At 41.6% G+C, this 20,553-nt stretch overlaps 1 protein-coding gene across 4 annotated transcripts in view; it reads left to right on the plus strand.

The window, feature by feature from the left end:
• Nucleotides 1-1,187: 1,187 nt before the first annotated feature.
• Nucleotides 1,188-20,553, plus strand: part of LOC111866759 — a 31,987-nt gene continuing 12,621 nt past the window's right edge. Inside the window, exon 1 of one of the 4 annotated variants that reach the window (XM_023855997.2) lies at nt 1,188-1,225. The gene's annotated coding sequence lies outside the window, so the exon portion shown is untranslated. Of the gene's footprint in view, nt 1,235-20,436; nt 20,501-20,553 lie in introns of those variants that run through there. The other 3 variants (XM_023855998.2, XM_023855999.2, XM_023856000.2) reach the window with 3 other exon arrangements.

Genomic DNA, 20,553 nt, shown 5'->3' on the forward strand with positions numbered 1-20,553 from the left:
AAATTAAGGGAAATTATAAATTGCTATTACAATAGAACTCCGATAACAGTGGCCGCGCGATCTAAGGCATGAACTGTCTTCTCTCGCTCGAACACTGGAATCCTGGATTCGAATCCCACTCAAGGCATGGATGTCTGTGTACGTTCATTCTGTGTTTGTATTCTTCTGTGTGCAGGTAGGGGCCTTGCAACGGGCTGATCTCCCGTTCAAGGAGTCCTACCGACTTGCATCGGATTACGAAATTGAAAAAACGGCCAGGGCGCAACAATTGTTGTAGAGCCATTGATGAATGAATGAATTAGTTAAAAGAGTGGCTCGGATAATCGAAAATTCCGACAACTGGATTAAATTCTTTTCCACAAGAAAAGAACACTATTGTGACAGTATTTCTCGTATAATGCACCGCACAATTATAACCAAAAATTAAAAGACTTTTAAAGCAGGTGAAACGTGAAAAATTATTAAATGCAGTTATAACTAACATTTTCAAACATTTTATTTAAAAATGTACAACAATGATGTTTGTTTAGCTGACATATTCCTTGGTTACAGTGATTCGGATAATTGGCGTTCTATTTTATCTACTTTGCGTAGGAAAATCCACATGAGAACAGAAAGACGTGGAAAGAAGCAATAGCCTATTTTCCTTTGACATTACACGGGAAGGACGGTTTCAAAAATTCTGTCATTGCTGCGCGGGTATTCGCTGCCGCGGGAACGTGTTTACCGAGCCGTTGTCTAGTGAATATAGGAGGGATAAGCATACAGAGACACGGGTATCAAGATGGTCTCGTAAGATTTACTTTTTTCTTTTTAAATAACAAAAGTAGACTCAAAATGGAGCGATGTAAAAGACAATTGAACGAAATTGAACACAAAAAATTAAAGAAAGAATAAATCTGGCGACGCTGCAAAATTTATAAAAAGAATGCATATTTGGTGACGAATTTCTTTTATCTAAGATGGCATCCCTCGTTGAAGGCTTTTACCCAACTTGCCACTGTTCTGCAAGGCAATGCAGATTCCCCGCAAGCCTCTTGAAGACCTTGATGACACTGTCGTGCTGTGCGACATCTGGCACATTCAGTCTTTATCCAGCTCCATTGTTCCTGTTTCGAAAACATCGCGACAACATTACATTAGACCGCCAGCTAACACGAGGCTCTGTTCTTCTCTCGTCAGTGCATGCGAGTGATGTGGGAAGGGAGAGTCCATTTGCTCTGAGGTAAGGTAGGTATGTAACTAACGTGTGGTATAAGCGAAATTATTTGGTTCCGTTGCATGGTGTCTCTACAGCAGTCTTGCCACTATTAAAGTTTCAACCCTCGTATAACAGTAAATATAAAATATAGTCACTTGTACGAGTGATTATAAACGGGGTTTGGATTGCTAATTAGATATATTGAATATTTATAGACTGTAACTACACGTAACTATAGTGTTATCGCTAATTCACACACACTACAATTCACTACATCACCTATTAAGTCTTCTTAGCTTGCTGTGCCTTAGTCAGTTGTCGTCTGGTAACGGCTTCCAACAGCGGATGTTCCCATTACTCTGGGTTCCCGTAATATCCCTGAGCCTCAGTTAACGTCCTCTGACAGCAATAGCTAACGCAGCAGTCCTCTGATTACTCGCCAACCAACTGACGATCACTCCACTGTACTCAACTGCGCTGGCAAAGACCAGAAGCATGTACAATTGACAGACATCCTCTCGTCAGAGAGGGCGCCCCATAAAAAACAAGACCGTAATTTTAACACAGTAATAAATATCTGGTCATGGGCCCCAGATGGGACTCGACACCAAGACTGACTGACTGACTGACTGACCGACCGTCAGTCGCAATGTGACTTTGAATTTCAGAGCCTGAGGAACATACACGTAGTACTCCGCACTATTGGAAATCCTGACAGGTGCACACCAGTCCGCGAATTGCAAGTGGGTTTCAAAATTCCTTATGTATAGGACTATATAATTAAATTACGCAGGACCACCGGAAATAATCCCATATAAACACAAATGTACGAGATATTGCACAAGGAGAAGCCAGGCACAGGAAGTATAACAGGCTTAAACTTGGCGGCGGTCAGACCTAGGAACGTCCACCTAACTGCAGTTTCAGAGAAGTTACATAAGCTAAGCCATAACCTGTTGCACAACCCTGCATTGACAGCAAACCTCTGTATACTGTGTGCAAATGTTACTTAGTATACTGCACTGACAAAGGATGCACAGAGTCCATAGTGACCAGGACGTCGTGACAGTGCGGATATACTCGTCCTGAAACTACGGTGCAACAAAGAAAGACCGACCCATCCTTCGTCGAACAGCAGGCCCCATTTCGAAACACGTATATGTCATAGGAGAGAACAGAAATCTTGGTCACTGATCTCGAGGAGACTGAAGCCAGGAACGACTTTGTTGGCCAAAGAAAACAACTGCCCGAGATCCTCGTTATATAGCCTCGGGACGGCCCCAACTGAAAGTTCCGTTTCCTAACAACCCTATTGTTATAGAGGCGTGGTTATCTTGCCGTTGCATAGAAACAACAGTTCTTCTACTGTTGCGTGTGTGTTCATATCTGCGGGAACTTGTTTCGCGAGTGGTTGCCTAGCAATGAACGTATACTCTGGCTTCGCTATTCCTGCTTTTAGGCGTCATGTCACAGTATATAATACGAGTATTAAGCGTTCTTCCTGTTTGTCCAATATATTCCAGTGGACAGTCTAGGCATTATATTTGGTAAATGTCGCTTCTGTTCTGCAGAGCAACAAGATCCAGCGTTGACAAATAAGCATTCAAATCATTATCTTTCAAAGAGAAGCTGGCGTCTCTGTCCCTCTTTTTCTGTGGTTCTACAGCCCTTTGGATCTTCGCCACTTCTTCAGTTTGTTAATCCTATGCATATTTGGCAGGACTCCTTGGACGGGGATCAGCCCATCGCAAGGTTGCTACCTATATATAGAACAACACAAACACAGAATAAACGCACACAGACATCCATGCGTAGACTGGGATTCGAAGCCACGATCCCAGTGTTCAAGCGGGGGAAGACGGTTCATTCCTTAGGCCGCGCGGCCACTGTGATCAGCACTCAGTAAGAAATAGGAATACAGGAATCATGTTAGGCTGATCCGTTTACCTCGTGTAAACGGGTAAATGTAAAAACTTGAAAAGAGTACAATAGGATTTCCCGGATGATAGAGCTAGTGCTTATGCAAACACACACAAAACATTTACGGAGAGACTGACGCAACACGCAGCTGGTACAAGCCTTAGACAATTTCATATTTTCTCACACAGTCACTTCATGTTGAATGGAAACGCAACCTTCAAATGAACCTTCAAAGGGCGAGTGGCATTAAAAAAGAAAAGCAAATAAAAGTCCGCAAAGCAATCTATTATCTTCATTTACATGTCTGTTGATAATGAAGCTTCAATAAGACCAGGACCAGAACTTCTCCAGGGATATCAAAAAGCTGTTTATCTATACGGTCAGGGTGGTCACACCAAGGTAGACAAAGATGCCTCATTTTTGTTCTTCTTTTCTTTGTGTCTATATTAATGTATTTATTTATTTCTATATATTTCATTTTCCCTTCTTACTTTCTTTCTTCCGCAGCTTGGTGTCCTCCAAGATGTATCTTAATACTTTTGCACCCCTATCTATCTCTCTGTCTATGACTCTAGAGCCTTCTGTTGGGCCTTGGCCGCTTTTCAGTTTCTTAATCCTATACAGTCGGTAGGACTCGTTGGAAGGAGGATCAGCCCGTCGCAAGGTCTCTACCTATATACAGAAAAATACAAACAGAATAGGCAGATAAACATCCATGTCTCCAGTGGGATTCGAATCCGCGATCCCAGTGCTCGAGCGGGTGAAAACTAGATGATAATTCGCTCAGAAGCAGTGCTCTTTTCGACTGAATTTGTTTTCAGATTAATAAGATCAATGGAGGTAACATTTCCTACCAACTCTCAGCACACACAGACTTTCAGCTGTAGAACTCATATGTTACCATAAAAAGCAGAATGCGTCTCCCAACACAGGCAGCAGGGAGTGTTAAGCTGTCCCCTAGTTCAGGTTCTTAAGATTATTATTGGCTTGCAGGTTGAAAAAATACATACTTGGTAGATTGTGAAGAATTCTGATGATGGTGTATAAGAATCGTGATTATCATGTTCTTAGATTTTGCCCATTGACCTGTATTCTAAACATTGTGACCGAGGTTAGCTCTTTACAGGCCGCGCCATAGCTCAAGCGGTAAGTCGCTGGCTTCCCACCGCGGCGGCCCGGGTTCGATCCCGGGTCTGGTCAAGTGGGATTTGTGGTTAACAAAGTGGCGCTGGGGCGGGTTTTTTCTCCGGGTACTTCGGTTTCCCTTGCCAATCTTCATTCCACCAAATTCCCCATCATCATAATCACCAGGGGCTTGGTACAATAGGCCAATCAGTCTCCGCCGTGCCGAGTGGACTCCAGCCCCCACTAAGCAAATTAAAAAAGAAAAAAAAACATTAATTAGCTCTTTACAATGGATCTCACAGTACCTCTCACCCTTTCGCCTGTGGAAGAAAACAGATCAAATTTCCGAAAAGTGTGTTCTTAAGGGCCGATCAGAGTGGCCGTGGGGTCTAAGGAATGAAACGTCTTCGTCCGCTTGAACGTTGGGATCGTGGGTTCGAATCCAAGTCGAGGCATGGATGCCTGTCTGATGATATTTTGTATTTACGTTGTTCTATGTTTAGACAGCGGCCTCTGCGAAGGGCTGATTTAGAAACCGAAAAAGTGGCCAAGGTCCAACAAAAACGGCTGTAGAACCATAGATAGACAGTGTTCTGCAGGAAACCGGACTATGGACAATGTCCAAAACCCAGTAATCTTGAATATATTCTTGATTAATTTTGGCTGATAAAAGAATGCTAAGAGAGAAAGGGCATCTTCATTTATAACCGATATACTAAAGGCAAAACATATTCTGGAACCATAAGTGTACTGCTAGGACGTGAAGGTTATTATGTCATTCACCGATTGTTGTCCATGGAAATGGCAAGTGCTTGCCGCAGTGTTTGCACAGATGTTACTCAGTGCTCAAGAAGTTTTACTCCAAACAGAAGTGTGTGCGGCTGCTGCAAGGTCTCTCATAAGCTAGGGATGTCAAGTCATATTGGCACTTCCGTACTGCACGAGAGGAGATTTACCTAAGTAAACAAAGCCTATATTGATTTTAAGTTTTATGAACTATTCTTTGTATCTAAGTATCCCACTTCTCACTTCCTATCTTCATCTTCTTCTTCTCTGTCTTCTTTTTCCTGGCGCACTTTCTTATTTCTTGTCTTCCCTTATTTTATTTTTCTTCTTATCTTTTCATCTTTTTCTTATTCACTTTTTTCATTATCCCTTCCTTTAGTTACTTGTATATTACTTTGCTTTCTACCAGGAATTATTTTCTTGCTCACTTTTTCTCTTCTTCATATTCTTTCCCCACTATACATTTCATCTTCTTCTTCCGCGGATTAGGATTAGCTTGTTCCGGTCTCATATTCCTGTACACCTTAGCCTGTGGGGGGGGGGCAATGAATCTGTATCCCCTTGTCTGGAGTTGCATTTTCTGTTTTGGTATTCTTTTCTCCGGCATTTTTTACGTGTAACTTCCTGGTTTATCTACAGTTTTTTTTTATTTTACTTCGCTCCTAATTCCTTTCTACTGCCGTCACTTTGAGATGTTTTGTACATCCTCTGACCCCTATGCTGCCTGCTCATACAGCACGGCAGGTATAGCTGTACAGTCCTGGCTGCATGATTAGACTTGTTCTCCCGTTTAGCGTTCTGCAAATTGTTCGGCAAATAAATGATTTGGGGGAGATCCGATATGTCCGGATTCTTTTCATATGTTACATCACAGCCTTGGTATTCAATATGGGCTGTCTGTGCAAGAAGGTCGTTGTCGACTGCAATTTTGGTTCTTATACGACACTTTCCATGAAATGCCATTATCTTCAAATTTTATGTTGTAAATTTTGTTCTGATTTCATTAAGCTCCAGCTTATTTCCTTATGAAACACAAGAACCAAATCATCTGCTAACGTCAGCGTTATGTTGAGAGGCTACATTCATTTTCACTCGTTGGGGTTCATTTTAATTTCTTCTGTTTTTCGTTCATTCGTACCAGTACAATTTTTTGTGTCAAAATATTAACTTTGAGCCACTTCCAACATGTATTCAGGTATCCTCTTTTACATAATATATCTCATAACCTGGTACGATTTCTCCTGTCACAAGCTTCGCTGAAGCCCACAAACGCAAAGTGAGTCGTCGATCTTAATTTCTCGGAACTTTACAAGTATCTCTTCTTTCCACCAAATTCTCCATCATCATAATTACCCGGGTAGGTTTCAATAGGCCAATCAGTGGCCGCCGTACCGAGTGGGCCAAGTTGGACTCCACCCCCCCCCTAAGCGAATTAAAAAAATTATCGCATTCTTTCTTTCTTTCCTTCACATTTCTTGCTTTAATATTTATCACTTTCTTTGAACTATAGCTGCGTTCTATGACTGTTTTCAGGCTTACGTTTTATAATTTACTACATACACATTGGAACTGCGGCGGATTCATGAAGCAGAGTCTCTGGCTTACATAAAAACACCAGTTTGTATTCAGAACATATCACCACCACCATCATCATAATTTGAGAAACAGCCTTATTGAGCCATAACATTCCTCACAAGATTCTGTCAGGTTCATTGGCCATCCGGTTTTCATTTCTTTGGATTTCGCGACAATATTCTTTTACAGAGTGAGGACTTCAGCCTTACGTCCAAACCCCAACCGCGAGGATTATGTCTCTGTATTTATGTTCCCCAGTTACAGCCCCAGGCATCGGGTTCCGTTTTTGTCGCGTTTTATGTCTCGCAGGGCTATGTGGAATTATTCTAACACGCCTCAACACGAGAAACACAGAACATATGGAGAAAATAAATAATTGTCTTGTTCCTGCATTAAAGTTCCCGTAATAACTGAATTATTTATGTTCCCCAGTTACAGCCCCAGACATCGGGTTCCGTTTCTGTCGCGTTCTATGTCTCGCAGGGCTATGTGGAGTTATTCTAACACGCCTCAACACGAGAAACACAGAACATATGGAGAAAATAAATAATTGTCTTGTTCCTGCATTAAAGTTCCCGTAATAACTGAATTATGCCATCCAACCAATGAAGGAGCATAGCCATGGTTACCATATGAAACAACAATGACGTTATGCAAGTTAATCATTCTTAAGGTTACTGGAAGAACTTAAAACGCTAACCAATTTTATTCCATACAATTTTACCGGAAATTCACCATTAGATGTTTTGTCTATTGAACACAGATATACTGACCTACAAAAAGAAATATCCGGGTAGCCATAGCTTATTAATTTAATAGATCGAACCACGCATTCAAATATAACTGACGTCCGAATATTCAGAGGGCGGACTGTGATACTAATTAGTACCTGTTGATGGCAAAATTAGCGTAGAGATTGGAAGAAAAAACAATTTAAACTTTAAGAATGGAAGATTTGCCTGATCAGTGGAAGGAGTCTATTATTGCAACAATTTACAAGTAGAGAGATAAAACCGGCTGTAGTAATTATCGAGGCATATCACTGTTATCAACTTCACACAAAACTTTATCCAATATGCTTCTCTCAAGGATAAATCCATATGTAGACGAAATGACTATGAACCATCAGTGTGGATTTCGACGTAACCGATCAACTACACATCAGATCTTTTGCATTTGTCACATATTGGATAAGAAATTGGACTACAATGAGAGGGTACATCAGTTATTTGTGAACTTCAAGGAAACCTATGGTTCAGTGAGGAGGGAAATGTACAGTATTCTCATGGAGTTTGCGGTACCCATAAAACACTTTAGGCTTATTACAACGTGATTAAATAAAACATACAGTAAAATCCGTACATATAAACATTTGTCTGATACATAGGTCCAAACATCCAAATCAAGGAGATGCTTTATCGTCAATGCTTTTCAACTTTGCTTTAGAATAGGCCATTAAGGAGGTCCAGCCCCTACTGCTCTATGTTGATGATATAAATCTATTGGGGGATAACATACAGTAGATACCACAAGTAAAAACATAGAAACTCTAACTGACGCTAATAAGAAAATTAGAATAGAAGTAAACACAGAGAAGCCTAAGTATATATTGATGTCTCGTCACCAGAATTCAGGCCAAATCATGGCATACAGGCAGCTAACAGATCCTTCGAAGATGAGGTACAATTCAAATATTTTGGATTGACACCACCAAATCAATATTTGATTCATAAGGAAATTAAGAGGAAACTTGAATTTGGGTAATGCTTGCCTCCATTCAGTTCAGGAACATTTGTCTTTTCGTCTGCTGCCTAAAACGTAAAAATTAGAATATTGGAAACTACAATTTTGTCTGTGATTCTGTATGGGTGTGAAACTTGGTCTTTGTCATAAAGGGAGGAACGTATACTGAAGGTGACTTGGAACAGGCCGCTGAGGAGAATATTTGGACCGAACAGATAAAAGTGTGAGGAGTTTGGATAAAACTGCATAATAAGGACGTTCATAAATTGTACTCTCCACCGAATAGGGCATGTAGCACGCATGCGGGAAAAAAAAGGAATGTATATAGGATTTTGTAAGGAATTGCAGAACGAAAGAAACCACTAGGAATAATTCGACTTTTGTGGGAATATAATGAGGATGGGTATTTGAGGAATAGAATGTTCGATAAGGACTGGATCAGTCTGCCTCTGGATAAGGACCAGTGAAGAGGTTTTGTGAACCCTGTAATGAACCTTCTTATTCCATGAAATGTTGGTAAATTCTTGAGTAGCTGAGTGACTAGCGGCTTCGCAAAGAAGAGTCAGCCCCATGAAATTAGTTACTCAAAAATGGTTCAAAATTTACAATTAGGTATTTATCACAAGTAATTAATTTCAGGAATACAGGACAAACTGACAGCATATATATAGATAATAAATCCATATTTGCTAACGACGTTAAGAAATCGAAATTGCATTCACAAAGGAATTTAGAGAATGTTTGCTTCGTGCGGTACGGAATCTTCTGCATTTTCATCTGTTATCGAAAAAGTTAAGACTAAAATACACAAAACTATAACAGAGTCTGTAGTTTTGTATGGGTATGAAACTTGGGCTATAAGATTAAGTAAAGAACACAGACTGAGGGCTTTGGAAACAGGCTACTGAGGAGAGTCGGGTCGAAGTGGGATAAAAATGATAGGAAGTTGAACACACATCCACAGTGATGAGATCCATAATTTCTACTCCTCGCCAAATATAATCAAATGATCAAATCAAGAAGAATGCGGTGGGCGGGGCATGTAGCACGCACAAGAGGATTGCATACAAAGTTTTTACAAGAACACCTGAGGGAAAGCAATGAGAAAACCCTAAATATCCAGGGCAGGATAATATGAAAATGGATATAAAAGATGTACGAGACTAGGTTAGGTTACGGACTGGATTCATCTGGGTCAAGGCTGGGACCAGCGGCGGCCTCTTATGAACACGGTAACGAACTTACGGGTTCCATAAAATAGTGGGAGGTTATTCAGTGGCTTAGCGTCTCTTGACTTCCTAAATCCATGGAGCTGGGAGAGAACTGAATTAATTTCTGGGACGTTAACTGAAATCTGAAGGTCACTGCGCGAACCAGTATTAGATCTGTGAGGAAAGCAGTCTTCTGGGATGTAGCACCGTGTAGATGTGGTGTTAACCGACGTTTCAGCGATATGTTCTTCCGTAACGTCGGTTAACACCACATCTACACGGTGCTACATCCCAGAAGACTGCTTTCTTCATAGTCACCGCCGTGAAAACCTGAAATCTTACACAGTATTAGAACTGTTAAAAGAACACTCGACTCCTGAGGGGCTGTATTGAGCAGTTAACCTCTAGACTTATTTTCGGGAATAATTCTATACTTATTAGATAACAAACATAAGTACAATTATGTGTCCAAGGGATTAAATTTATCAATACAAGGAATTTACTTTGAATTTTGACCTCACGTTTTATCATTATGGGAGCACGAAGTCTGATAATATATCATTTCGTTATAAGAATAAACACAGAGAGAGCAGTGGTAAATTAACTTTCTTTTGTATGATATAGTGGCAAAACCGGGCACAAAGTAAAAGTTGGTTGCTAAAAAAAGGAAAAGAAATATAACAAGTCCCTCCATACTGTGACATGTAAATTCACTGCCGGGTAACGCCCGCGACATACGCACCGCCAACAATACATCAACAATATTTTCTTTGTGTCCGTGCAGCTTGCACATGCACAATGACTTCACGCAACAGTGTTGGAAATCACGTAGCATGTGTTATCTGTAGGTCCAGCCAGAGCGCCAATGCACTGGCTAGACAGTCGCAGTACAAGGGACTTAGTCCCACCCCACTAGCAATAAAAAAATACGTAACTGTCAAATAGAAGGAAGGAAGTATCACAAATGGAAGCACATGTTACGTCACTCTGCTCTGAACAGCCCTGCTTATTGCCTACTCACGCTGCTTCCTTTCTTGGGTAGTTTCCTCGACCTTGAAAATGGAGACAACAAGTTCCTCCATGGCCTTATATTCCAGAAGTCGGAACCCTTTCCGTGTAATATTCTCGTAAACTGGAAGTGCTACCAACCTACATTCTGCTGAAAGTATTTCCCCCCCCCCCATAAATCCCCAAGTTCTGAAATTTCTACTCACGACTTTTCGAACAAAGACCTGAACAAAACATACTAAATTATTCCTGTCAATTACGAGAAGTGCAGAAGCGGCTTAAGCGTACTGAATTAATCGACTTTTTTTACAAAAATACGTTTAATTGATGGTTCAAGTAACCGATGTATTTGGCTACTTCTAGTTGATTCGTGCCCATCGCTGCTAATGAGGTCGCCATCCAATGGAAACAGACTCAATCGTACCTAACGTACAATTAAAATGTGATTACAGTTGGCAATAAAAGTGTTACAAGCTGCAAGAGGAGCGACTAACGACCTGTAGCCGCTATTTACGTGACTGCAGACCCACCCTGTGACGCAGGCTTGAAGAGGGGCTACACTCTTTGCTAAATACTGACACGTGCCCAGAAAGGCGGTTTCTTCCAGGTACTGACATGCGCACTTCCCACAGCCAATGACGTCAGAGATGCACACGGAATCTTAATAGAATTCCTCCATCTGTAAACCGGAATGTTGTCCGGAAGAGGTGCTAACCCATACGGGTGCGAGCAGAACAAGAGTTCTGGAATGTAACGCTATATAGTTTGGTGAAAACCTGACATTTCAGAGGAACATACGCCAAGGTCGAGCAAGAGGAGGCCAAAAAAGAAACCTGTACAATCAGGCTACAAACTAACAAACTAAAAAGCTAAGTGTGAGGAATATCGCCTTAGATTTATGGGCCCTTATGATGGAAGGAATATGCTCCTCCGAGCAGTCAGACAGTCTCCAACATACACGGCACTACAACCCAGAAGATGGTATTTTTTTATCCAACCCCGCGAGAACGTCAAATTCAATTTCAATGCGTCTTTTTTTCTTACTGTCAGCTAACATAACTAATTCCTCAGAAACTGCGAACAGGTCGGCTGGTTAGAAAATCGGAAAATCCATTACCTTGTTCACAAGAGCACTGGGTGGTGTCCTAAATCCGATTAATTTCATCCAGGTTCTTATCCACATTGTCACATATTCGGGCTTTGCGTGACTTATAAAACTGGTTTTGGATTTGATGATCGAATTTATTGGGCCTTTATGCAACTTGTTACGGGAACAAGACAGAGAATAAAGGTAAAGTTCTCCTTGTGCTTAATTAAATAAGCATTATGCCATAAAGACTTATGGGGGGGTTAAGGTATATCTCAACCATTCTCGACCCCGGCACTACATGGAGGTAAGGGATCAGCTTCACGCACCAGCCGCTTTATCCCCGTGTAAATAGTCCCCGATACCTATTGGGTAGGAGGCTGGTTGGGCCCCAGACTTGGTCTAAACTTTGTAGTGCAGAGAAAAATCTCTTGCCTTTTCCGGAAAACGAACTCCCACTGAACACATTATACAGACTGAGCTATCCAGGATCCTATGAATAAAGACAGCAAAAAATAACCTACGGTTTGATAATTGCCTGTCTCAAAGGGAATTCCATAGAGAACCGGTTCACCAGGCGCCCAATGGCGAACTCAGCATGTAGAAGGTTGAATCGCTTCAAAACACTGGCTGCGTGCCGTACAAATTAACAGCTGTCTGCACATCGCTGAACCATGCCCATCCGCTGCATTGACCACAATGCGACTTCCTGCAGTTGTGCCCCTTATCACTCTCTTATCAGCTTCGTGTAATTGCTTGCAGTCGAATCGTTTTATAGACGGACCTTGATCGAAAGGTCAAATCTTGAACTTTAAATTATAGAAAATGACTGCAAACTTTGAGTGCTATAATCAATTCAGAGCTGCTGAAATGTGCACTAGCGCAACTCTCACGTTGCGCGCGTGCCCTGAGGCCTCTGTGGCTCAACAGTTCCTGTGAAGTGTGCACTAGCGCCGATACAATCCCCAACTCTCACGTTGCGCACGTGCCCCGAGGCCTCTGTGGCTCAACAGTTACTGTGAAATGTGCACTAGCGCCGATACAATCCCCAACTCTCACGTTGCGCGCGTGCCCTGAGGCCTCTGTGGCTCAACAGTTCCTGTGAAATGTGCACTATCGCCGATAACGCCGGGATAAATCATGTTCGGAGAATAACACAAAATTCACTTAACAGCCGAACATATCAATTAATCTGTGTAAGATATGAGGTTCTCACGATGATCGATACGAAGAATTCTACTTTATGGGATATAATGTCGTGTAGTCTGGACTACATGGACTACACAGACTGCACGGTGTTATATCCCACAAGATAGAACTCTTCATATCAACTAATAGTTCCTTCGGATTGATATACTGAAGTGTCAGCACTTACAAATTATTCAACCTTATTCAACAAAGAGGCCAAACAAGGTAAGGTTTTTTTTTTTTTCTAAAATAGTGTAGCGTGTAGAGACGTTGCTATTTAACGACCCCGAGATGGGAGGATACACCAGGGCCATTTCTGGACAACGACTCGGTAGACATATTCCCGCAGCAGCCGACACGAAAGCAACAATAGAATAGTTATGTTTTCTGTATGGTACATGCCGGGATGTTATAAGCAAGGGACAAGGTTAGAGCATAGTCATATCTGTACGGGAGTCTGTGGAGAGCGGATTTGAGAGCGTGAAGCTGAAGAATTTCCACTGTTAGAAGCCTTTGCCAGGGAAGGGTTGATGAAGACACAGCAGGCTGGAAAAGGCTTAGAGAATGTTGTGCTGATTTGTGAATTGTGGAGATTAGCCGTGGCGCTCTAGTTGTTTCTATTCCCGAGCCGTGTGTATAAGTGCTCAATAAATCCATTCACCAATAAAAACCCCATCGATAGCCACACATACAGGTGACAATAATTTTATCATACAATAAACCATAAATGATAAATTAAAATTGCTGTCTTTAGGATAGAACAGTAGGTCCTACTCTCATTTTTCCGATCAGAAGAAGGAGGCAGCAGGTTTCTCCGAAACACTGATAACGCTCTACTAAGCTACATTTTGTAATCTTGTAGAACCCGATGTGATGATCTCAACAGAGAAATTAATGGGTTCAAATAGAGTTTAGCCAAAACATAACTACTGATAAAGTGAATATGAAATTCCCACGGCATACGAAGACTTTAACTTTATTAAATTAATATTAAATTAATGACATTGATGAAATTAATACGAGCCCGGCTCCTCGCCGAGGGGCAATAATCATAAGTCGTTAAATACCTACGACACGTTACACCCTAAATATGCATGAATCATATCTACCTTTGTTCCATCAAATATGTGAACTTCAATATTTTCGAAACAATTCCATTCTGTTACATTTGCATTTCTTTTAACTACAAATGGCTGTCTCTAGGATCAGCCGATAATAAATACGATTCATGAATTTATATGATTTCAGTTTACCGCTGATTTCAATAGTCTCTTTTCAAACAGCGAATTAAACACATCTCTTCGCCCTTCACATGGATGGCTTCAGACACAGACTTGTATAAGCACATGAGAACTATTACGGCGTGAGTTAGGGCTCCTGACTTGAATTCTGGAGGTACTCAGTTCGAATGTAGGCCGGAACATCGATTATCCTGGTGAAACTTTCGCAGTTTTCCCAATTCCCTCAAGAGAAACGCCGAAATGATACCTAAAACTAGTTCAATATTATTTTAAATTCATGGTTTGCTATCATTCTACCAATCAATACCGTGTAGTCTGGGACACTGAAGCTACGTTACGCGGATCACAAATAAACAAACATGTGAATAATACAAGATAGGTCTCACAAAGCCCGTGTTACATGTATGAACTAGCGGACCGGGAGGTCCTTTGTTCGAGTCTCGGTCGAGGCAAAACATATTCTGTTTCGTGACTTTCTTCAGACTCCAGGAAAACCACGATTTCTTCCTTCCACATCTTTTCCAATTCATCAGTCAGCAACTAACGCGAAAAAGTCACAAGAAAGTCGAACTCTCCTACAGAAGGTAAAGCAAGCACGTGGAACTGCTTAGTGGATCAGTCGGTTAAGGCGTGCAATGCAACGCGATGTTCACATAATCTGCACAGTGTGGATGTGAAGCATACGTATGAGGGATGTTTACAAAGTAACTTGACAAGGACAATTACGGTTGAAGTATATATATAGTAAAATTATTTTTACGGCACGTGTCTTAAAGCTGTAAAGACAGTCAGCTCTCTTCGAGACTTCGTACGCTCTTGGTCAAACAATGCTGCACTTTAGACATGTGGGATCCCCCGGCTAAAGACTAGATCACGTTCCCCAACCTTGCTCCAAACACAAGGTCACCTTCTCTAATATTGCTCCAAGCGACTTCTTTCTCGTTTTCTTCATAAACTTCCCTCACTTTGCCCTCTACATCTGTTCTCAAATTATGCAACGCAATGACTGAACTCTATTGGGTCGCATGAGCCAAACCCGCACCGTCGTACCCTCTTTCCTAAAGATCGATTTCAGTGCAGGTCTCGCAAACGAAATCCTCAGGTTGTCCGCCTAGAAAGATGTACCGAATTCTCACCTCTGTCTCGCGAGCTACAAAGGTAAATTACATTCCATCATTTTATTTGGACACCAACCAAGTAATACAACATAGAGTCCTAATGTAACTCTATCAAACGGTTGTCTTCTGAATATAATAATATATCAAATGTAACGGCAATAACGACGTATGAAAAACTGATCTTTAATAATTTATACCGAACATCACCCTATATGAATCAGGACAATTCATTGAAGAAGTGATTACAGATTACACGGCTGGGATTCGATTCACGAAAAGAGTTCAAATTATTTTTTTCCATCATCATCACAAATCCGGTGTTTGGACCCATCAAACCTGCTATCAAATGAGTAACTATTGTAGCGTGGATGGCTAGAGCGTTTCTAAGCAACGGCTCAGTAAATGATCCTCAATAATAGATTGTTTTCTATGGGTCCGCGCCACGACAATTGCTATGCAATTATTCGGTAAACACTTTTCAACAGTAGAGGCTGTGTTTTCCGTGGGGTCCCTGCAAAGAAGTTATCTTAAAAACAAACGGCGCTACGATTCAGTTCTGAGTTCTGAGTTCTCGGTAGAAGATAACCACGAAAAGTTCGTCAACCTATGAAGACTTGGTGTGCGATCAGAAGGCTTCATTCATGTGTAATGTTAGAGTGTGTAATTCAGTGAGACTGTTATAGTTCCTGAGTTTTAGGTGTGAGAAAACCAATGTGTGTGTGTGTGTGTGTGTGTGTGTGTAAATCAAGCGCTGTATCTGACTGTAATTAAGAGACGTTGTAACCGAAGTGCCAATAAATCCAATCATCAGAAGTAGAATCCGCCATTTTCGTCGCGCGTACCGTCCTACAGGTAACACTATATTCGTTTATTGCTAAGTTCAAAGCATGTAAAATTGCATTCACGCAAGCGTAATCCCATTTCAGGGTGGGAAACAGACTGACTCGACTGAGTGTCCCGAAAAATGACGCAGCCGCTGCTAGGCGAACGCAGATCGTAATATTTCAAGAAAAATTCTATCTACCACTTAACTAACAATTCAAAGAAATTTATAAATAAACTGACTAGCCTACCAGCTGCTTACGTATTCAGTGATCAAATTAAAAGATCCAACAACTGCTGCTAAGAAGCCCCACCATTTGATATTCTTCCAAGCTAGTTCCAGTCTTCTCCCAGTGTCATTAGGCTTTTTTTTCCCCTTGGCACTACAGCCTCAGTGAGCCTAGGCCTACCTCCATGAGCGTCTCCGTTCACTTCGGTTTTCCTAGATCTTACACATTCGGTAGGACTCCTTGTGCGGGTGATGAGCTCGTCGCAAGGCATCTACCTGTACACAAACACAGAGAAAAGCACGCACACACAGAAACTAAACATCCATGCCCTGAGTGGGATTCGAACCCACGATCTCGGTTTCCAAGCGAGCGAAGACAGTACATGCCTTAGACCGCTCGGCTACCGTAACCAGCAAATATAGGCTTATCCTCCGATATCCTTTCATGGCTTCTTCAAGGTGGCTCTAGAGGGGGTTTCTCCCTGAAATTTTCTCCAGAATTTGTCCTTTTCAATCCCAGTTACGTCTTCCACGACTGAGCTGAGAGACTTGTCAGCGCAAGAAGTGGTTATCCAGTGCTTACTAGAGGATCGCTCTAATCAGTTCGTCGGGGCAACTGCGACTTGTTTATCTCCACTCGCTCAAAATATTATGCATTCCATAGGTCAGTTACACAAGCTGATAAAAGAACTTCACAAACTAACGTATTTTAACGTGCTTATGTCGTGACTGCTGGCTCGTTCTATACGAGGGTCAAACCCGCGCTGAGGAGAATACGAGTCTTCGAACCTGACAGAATGGCGGCAGCTGGAGAACGCAGTAAATGAATGCATAATGAAAATATTCATATTGTTCAGTATTCAATAGATATTGTGGCGTGTGGTAAAGTAAAGTAAGTAAGTAAAGGTATTCCTGTACCAGGCCGTGGAGGCCCATAGAGTTGTGAGATGTTGAAGTTCCCACATTTTCTAGACAATCGGCTCATAGATGGCGGTAAGGTTGTCAGCCCTACGCGCCGGTCGCCCATTACCCCAAGAATATTCCTGGTACTCATTTCTGTTAGAGGCGGAGTCGACCCCAGGGCCATAGAATGCGGCTGGAAGGATGAGATAAATTGAAAAAACCCACCTCATCGGGATTCCATCCCGCCACCTTCTGGCTTGTAGCATAGTGCCTCAACCAATAGTGCCCCCTAATCGGTGATTCCAGCAATAATATATGAAGTTGCATTGACAGTTGTATAGCATACATAAACAGAGATGCAGATTCTGAAAGTGAGCACTGGGTGGATCTGGCTGAGGAAATCTTCCAACTGAGAGATGAGAGGGGCGTCTCGACAACACGAGTAGCTGCACGTTTCAAGGCGAAGAGCCGCATCAAAGAAATACGTGTTTGTAGTTGGTAACTTTCCTTTTGGTGACTTTTTTCGACAAAAAGCACCCCTTCATTGTTTGCTCTGGGGCGGATCCATCTTCCAATCTGGTTCTTAACTGCAAATTCTCTAGTAAAATAGTCCGAAACTTTTAACACCTTCACCATTAACACAGAAATTAATGAACTCGAAGTTAAACAATTCGATTCCATTCTTATCACTGATACCCGTTCATTAAGTTCCCGTCTTCAATTAGCATGCTCGAAAATCATTATTAAACAAAGCAAGCAATTTACTGTTTTTTTTAATTCTTTACATCATCATCATCGTCGTCCCGCTGAAGGTCCTACTAACTTGTTACCTTATACGTTAATGCAGGAAAAACGACGTAGAAATACTGCGAACTTACGAGATGCGAGCAACGTCACGCCAATTTATATTGAAGTAATTCAAGAATTAAAAAAAAAAAAACTGCAATACGACGAGATCAGGTTCCTTAACCTTGAGTCCAATTAAGTTCAAGGTCAGAGGTGAAACTTCTACTGCTGGTTGTTCTGATCTTCCGCACACCTCAGAAACGGTGACTATTACAATGTACTTGGTGGTACAGTGATTTGTAGGAATAAGGAAGTATTCGCGGAACCAGTCTCAAGTGCAATATTGTCTGGCATGCATCTTCATGACATGTTTCTGCCATACACAACCCTCCTCGTGCAGGGGATACCGGGGTTAGCTGTTATAATGTTCGTCCATGTGTGTATGCATGTACTGGAAAAATACCGATGCACAATGTTTTTTTAATTCGCTTAGTGGGGAGTGGATTCCAACTGGGTCCACTCGGCACGGCGGCCACTGATTGGCCTATTATAGCCTGCCCCGGCTGATTATGATGATGGAGAATTTGGTGGAATGAAGATTGGCAGGAGAAACCGAAGTACTGGGAGAAAACCAGCCCCAGCGCCACTCTGTCCACCACAAATCCCACTTGACCAGAACCGGGATCGAACCCGGGCCGCTGCGGTGAGAAGCCAACGACTAACCGCTTGATGCACAGTGTTAGTGTCAGCATAGATCTATAAAGTAAAGCACAATAGACCACTGTAGGTCGCGGTGCAAGGGCCGAGAAGGCCCACCCCTTATACATTCATCTATAAGGTAATATTACTCATATGACCTCCGTAATTACGTAGTTTGTAATAAATGTCTGCAGTTCTTTTTGGCTGTGCGTGAAGTAACAGCACCGCCTCTGTGGTCTAGTGGTCAGATTTCCTTGCTACAGATCCAGAGGTCCCGGGTTCGATTCCCGGCTCTACAAGATTTCCTGAGAAATAATGGATCTGGAATGGGGTTCACTCAGCCTCGTGAGGATAACTGAGGAGCTACTTGAATGGAAAAGCAGCAGCTCCGGTCTAGAAAACCGAAATTAACAGCCGTGGGCATTCATTGCGCTGACCGCGCGACATCCTCTATCCGCTAAATTTGTCACTAACTTGGCTAACAAGCGGCGGTCGCTCGGTCGATATAGTTCGCTTTCGGACTAATGCCACGGAATTTATAAAGTAACAACATGCCACATTAAGTGGTACGTTGTTACATTAAATGGCATTAATAATTACATTTCTGTATTATAACAATATAAACACACCTTTGATATTTATTATATTTATCATATTAGTATAAATAGTGTGTAATTGGAACAGTTGACATATTTGAATTAATAATATAAGTTCCAATTAATTTTAGTTTTGTATTTATGATACTTATTACGGACATATAGTATTATCCGAATTGATTATAGTTACCACATCAAATCACTCTGCATATGTGAGTTCGTCAGTATCATCAGGTTTGCAGTTATTACAAATATGAAAATCATTGAATGGGTCATAAAGGTCGCGGGCCCATTTATTACACGTAACTGTTGCAATTTTATTATATTCCCAATGACATAATGGTATCTATGCAATCTATATTCCCTACAGAACGGACAAATATATTGTAAAGGGGCCCATACACGTACGAGTCTGGCTCGACGAGCTTGACTCGGGAGCCGGGCTCGGATTAATTTCACCACAAACACATGAGCTGACTCCCAAATTTGCGACCCACACACGGACGAGTTTGGCTCCTTGGAACCCGAGCCGAGCCAGACTCGTACGTGTATGGGCCCCCTAAGAAGAGACACCGACTAAACAATTAACGTCAAAACTATAATACATCTATACCACGAGCTTCCAAGCAGCTTATTACATGTATACAAGTCTAGAATATACCATTATGTCCGCTGGAATATAACAAATTGCAACAACTGGCTTGATGATACGGATATCACATGAAGAGTTTTAACCTTATTTTACGCCATAACTTTCGTATTTATAATAAGTTTATAGTTCATTGTATCTTTATACAATATGTTTTATAATGTAATAATTATCAGTATCCAGCGTCACTATCGCAATTGCAGTTTAGTACTATATGAATATGGTAATCATGTGTTTGCCTGATAATGGCTTCAATAGCCGGAACTTGTATGTAAGCTAATTTTAACCTTGACCATTGTATTTTTGTGTTTTATATAATAACATAACAGGATGCATGAAATGAAAAACAAGAAAATTCTTGGACCTACCGGGACTCGAACTCCGACCCCTCGGTCATCCAGCCCGTAGCCAGTTCCTATACCGACTACGCTATCCCAGCTCCGCTCAAAGTATAAAGGCATATTTTAGTCATGATGTAAATGGTATTGACCTCAATTTCAGATAATATCTGGCACTGTAGAAGCAGTCTAGAGTCAGACGAAAGGCAGACAATGACAGATATTCTTTCCTGTCGAGAAATGTGAAAAATCAAGGGCAGTTCCATTAACGAACGGTAGGTCGGATTACATTTTATCTTGTTCGCTAGTCAAGAGGAGTTGAGAAATT

The sequence above is a fragment of the Cryptotermes secundus genome, unplaced genomic scaffold (assembly GCF_002891405.2).
Source record: "Cryptotermes secundus unplaced genomic scaffold, Csec_1.0 scaffold213, whole genome shotgun sequence".
Lineage (NCBI taxonomy): Eukaryota > Metazoa > Arthropoda > Insecta > Blattodea > Kalotermitidae > Cryptotermes > Cryptotermes secundus.